Below are 5097 nucleotides of genomic sequence, written 5' to 3' on the forward strand. Positions count from 1 at the left end.
AACAGTGATATTTTAGCAGTATCAGGTAAAGTAAAATGTATTAAAATTATTTTTTTAAAGAATATGTAAGCTGGGTGCCAGTGGGTCATACCTGTGATCTTAACTACTCAAGAGACTAAGATCTGAGGATCGTGGTTTGAAGCCAGTCTGGGCAGGAAAGTCCATGAGACTTATTTCCAATTAACTACTCACAAACCAGAAGTGGAACTGTGGCTCAAAGTGGTAGTGAGCTAGCCTTGAGCATAAAGAGGCTCAGGGACAGAACCCAGGCCCTGAATTCAAACCCCACAACTGATTAAAAAAAAGAGATATATCATAGGAGTAATAATATGAAATTAAAATGCAACCAAAGAAGGATTATTGTGCTGTTTTGAAGATGAATAAGAGTTGATGGAATTTTAGTTTCCTACTATGATTTGCCTATGAAAGTTCATGTGGACAACAAGGTCCCTGTGTGATGATCTGAGAGGCTGTGGAACCTTCAAAAAACAAGGCCTCTGGGAAAGTGATTAGGAGATGAGAGATGAGTTTGTGACCCTTAGAAGGGGTCAAAGTAATTCCAGGGTTGTTTCTTTTTCAGTGGGTTGCTACATCTATCTGTCTGTCTGTCTGTCTGTCTATCTGACTAGCATCCTATCTTACCACATCATTGAAACTGATGCCATCAGTTATGTGATCTTCCTCAGAGCTAAGTAGGTATCAGCATCATGCTCTTGAACTTCTAGAACTATAAAGTAGGAAGCCTCTGGTATTGTGTGGTAGCAATATGAAAGTGACTAAGACTTGCATCGAAGTCTACTGGTAGCAGTTCTGCCCAGATATAACTCCTTCAGTTTGAAATGAATTCACATTTGGAAAAGCCATTGGCATAGGGGTGTCCTAACTCTTTGGGAACAGCTGGAAAGTTAAAAAGAAAGATATAGATTTTACCTTGAAGGAAACTTACTGGTCATATGCTTAATAGAATAAAAATACTAAAATATATCATTTTTACATATCTGGATAATTCTGCTAATTTAAGACAGTGTGTTTCTAGCCTGTATTCTTTGCTAGAATGGAAATCTTCCAAGAAGATTAAGAAAACAACAATAAATGCTGGTGAAGATGTGGGGGAAAAGATTTTATACAGTGTTGGTGGGAATGTAAATTAGTGCAGCCACTATGGAAATCAGTGTGGAAATCAAATCTAAAAATGTAACTACTACTCCAATGTATATATACCCTAAAGAATGTAAGTCAGCATACAATAGATCAAGATAACTACACATCCTTGTTTTTACAGAAACACTACTCACTAATCATGGAACCACATGCCACCAACTGATGAACAAATAACGAAAACATGGTATATGCCCATAATGTTATTCAGCCATAAGGAACAAAATTATGCATTTTTTTTGGAAAATGGATGAAACTGGAGATCACCCTATTAAGTGAAGTAAGCCAAAGTCACAAAGACAGATATCATATTTTCTCTTATTTGTGGAATCTAGATGATTGAAAAGAGACAAGGCAGCAGGAGAGAGCCAACTAGGGGGAGAAGAGAGGAGCTATGGGATGAGGAAGTGGGGGAAAGAGGGTGACAGGGGGTGGGGTAAATATGGTCCAAATACATAGTATACAAATCTGAAAATGTCACCAGAAAATTCATCATTCCATTCCATTACTACTAATAAAGTGGAAATGAAATACTTTTTACTAGAATCTTGTTCTTTCTGTCACCATTATTTATTTCCCAAGTCCACTTCCTACCTAGTCAAATGTCAAGCACTACAGAAGTTTGGGGGCAGAAAGCTTAGTCTGTTCAGTCTGTGACAGGCAGGATGCCAGTCAGATGAACTTCTGCAGGTCACTGCTGCGGTGACACTTTGGAGATGACCTCCCAGTGATACTTCCCCGTGGTGTCATGACCATTTGAATCCCCCATGGTACTGAGAGGACTCCACAGACCTCTAAGGGAGGTCTCTGTCTCCATGAGATCTCTTGCTTAGCAATGTTGTGTGCCTAAAGAGTTCAGAAGTTGAAGAAGAAAAAAGGGAAAAACCCACTATTTTATTTCTGATTATAAAAGTGATATTTGATATTCATTGGAAGTGTCCCATTTAATAATAAAAGGAGAAGATCTCTTTCACAGAGACTCTATTTTGAGAACCCACAACTACTGGGGACTTGACTTCATGTCAATAGGGGACAACCATGTCTCACAGAAACACTGCCTTCCTGGTTCTGCACCTCTGTTCCAGTTTTCTTTCCTAATACAATGTGATAAACAAAACAAAGCACATGTTATTTGTATGGTCCAGTTAGAGTAAAGAGTATGTCACTAAAAGAAAAAGAAGTAAAACAAACCCATTCTTAGGATGGTTTTTCTTTACTCCCTTAAGTTTCTCATAGCAAGCATAAAGTAATGATTGGGAGCCCCTGGTCATGTTGAAGTTGTTGTCAAATGCTGGCTTTCAATTCACTGAAGAAAATGGATCCTTAGCTGGGAACTAGTCGCTAATGCCTGTAACCCTAGCTTCTTAGGAGGCTGAGATCTAAGGATTATGGTTTGAAGCCAGCCCAGGCAGGAAAGTCTGTGAGACTATCTCCAATAAATTTCTCAGAAAAAAGCCAGAAATGGTGCTGTGGCTCAAATGGTAGAGTGTTAGTCTTGAGCTCAAAGAGGCTTGGGGACAGTGCCTAGGCTTTAAGTTGAAGCCCCAGGACTGGCAAAATAACTAAATCCAAAGCACAGAAGTTTTAAGTTTCTAAGCTCCTTGTCTCAGCTCCTCAGCCTGGATTCATTGATATCACATATATTTATTCATTGAGTTTTCCAGTTTGTGAAAACTGGAGCTGTGTGAATAGACCTGACCACATTTTGAATTATACATTAATTCACAATTTCTCTTGAGAGTCGTTTTATCCTGTTAAGTCCAATTTATACAGTGCAAATGGGTCTCTCACCATCATCCATATTCAGAAATATCACACACACACACACACACACACACACACACACACACACACACACAAATTCAGGACTGCAGGACTCTGGCTAATCTCCTATGTTTTCATTTTGAAGTCAGAATCAAGGTTATTATGAATATACGAATATTTCCTACAAGCAGAGTGTGGTGACTCATACTTGTAATCCTACAAAGGAGATGGAGATCTGGAGGATCATGATTGGAGGCTAGCCTGGATAAAAAGTTTGACAGACTTCCATCTCAATCAATAACTGGACATTTTGACACACACCTGTCATCCCAGCTATGGGGAGAGTATAAATAGGAGAACCAAGGGTCTCAAGAATGTGAGACCCTTTATCTGCCCAACCATTCAGCAAGGACTCAAGTTTGAAATATGGTGACTTTGAAAGATATAACCAGGCAACTGAAGTTAATCAAAAACATTCAGAAAAATTACTAAATCTGTGAAAATGGTCTCAGGAGCAAAATATGCCCATGTGGAGAGGGAGCTGAAGCTGGCTGGAGTACATGGAATTGAACCTTTGGCTCTCTATGAAAAAGCTGATATAAAGGTACCCAAAGATAAGAAGAAACACTTGCTTATTAGTGTGTCCTCAGATTGAGGGCTCTGTGGTGCTAGTCACTCATCAGTTGCTAAACTGTTAAAAAACAACTGAGGTGGCTACACTCACAGCAGCTGGAAAAGAGGTCAAGCTTGTTGGAGTTGGTGATAAACCCAGGGCATTCTCCAGAGACTGACAAGTTTCTGGTGACATTCAGACATGGGAAGAAGGCCCCCCTACTTTTGGAGATACATTGGTTGTTGCCCTTGAAGTACTAAACTTCTGGATATGAGTTTGATGAAGGCTCTATCGTCTTCAATTGATTCAGGTCTGTTATTTCCTATGTGACAGAAGTAACCCCATCTTTTCTCTTGATACTATTGCAAGTGCAGAGGGCATGGGCATCTATGACAATATTGACTCAGATGTGCTGCAAAATTACCAAGAGTATAACCCGGCCAGCATCATCTACTACTCCTTGAAGGAGTCCACCTCCAGTGAGCAGAGTGCCAGGATGACAGCCATGGACAATGCCCACAAGAATGCTTCTGAAATGATAGATAAACTGACTGACATTCAACCACACCCACCAAGCTGTCATCACTGAGGAGCTGGTTGAAATGATCCCTGAGGCTGCTGCCCTGGATTAATGAGAACCAAGTTCCATTCTCAGTCAAAAGGTAAACAAGGAAAATTCAGCGAGCTGGTTTTGTTTTTAGCCTATTGCTGTCTTTGTCAGAATAAACCTGTTCCATTGCTTGAATTACTAAAGACAGCGAGATGTTTGTAAATTTAATATTACAATAACAAAAAATGTGAGAGCCTATTTAGCCAATAAAGTTAAAAGGGCTGGGACACGTTTCAGGTGGTAGAGCATCTGTCTAGCAAGCACAAAACCCTGAGGCTAAGCCCTAGTACTGCCAAAAAAAGAGAATATTTTTCCTTCTTTTAAAGTTTTCTCCTTAACATGAGTCAGACACTGCTTACCTTAACATGAGGCAGAGGAAGGGCATCTGGGAAGAATTGGAAGAGCCTTGGTGTGGTAGACTGGGGAGAGAGGTTTAGACACAGTTGTGTGTGTGGTAATGGAAGAAGGGAGAAAGTGATGGCAAGAAGTCACAGTAGGATCTCTACGTCCTCTATCAAAGTGGGGTAAAATAATTTTTGATGCACAAAATGAAATTTAACCATGTGGGTGGTAGGTAGTCTTATAAACCTTTAAGGAAAAAAAAATGAGGGATCTGCTCCCGATGCTCATTCGAACCATATTGTACAGTGTAAATGCATGTCCTAGTGTCAGTGAGTTTTTGACTCCCTTGGACTGTATTTTCTCCCACAGACCTCTGGGATCTATCCCTTATGTTTGCTCCCACACCCTGATCTATCCCTACTGCAGAATTCCACAGAATTGTCCTAGTGCCATGAGAATAGTGCTGAAGCACACTTCCCAACCCTCCCAGCTATGTGTTGTGAATAAACCCTGACCACTAAGTGAATGGAGAGAGCTCCCCTCCCCCACCTCACTATATGCTCATAGGTGGCCCCACACAAATGCAGACTAGAGCCAGGTTCCTGAAAAG

The 5097-nt window shown here is 40.4% G+C and overlaps 1 pseudogene; it reads left to right on the forward strand.

The window, feature by feature from the left end:
• Positions 1 to 893: 893 nt before the first annotated feature.
• Positions 894 to 4260, forward strand: LOC122112822 (annotated as a pseudogene).
• The last annotated feature ends 837 nt before the right edge of the window (positions 4261 to 5097 follow it).

This window comes from Dipodomys spectabilis, unplaced genomic scaffold (assembly GCF_019054845.1).
Source record: "Dipodomys spectabilis isolate Male_0828 unplaced genomic scaffold, ASM1905484v1 ptg000095l, whole genome shotgun sequence".
Taxonomy (NCBI): domain Eukaryota; kingdom Metazoa; phylum Chordata; class Mammalia; order Rodentia; family Heteromyidae; genus Dipodomys; species Dipodomys spectabilis.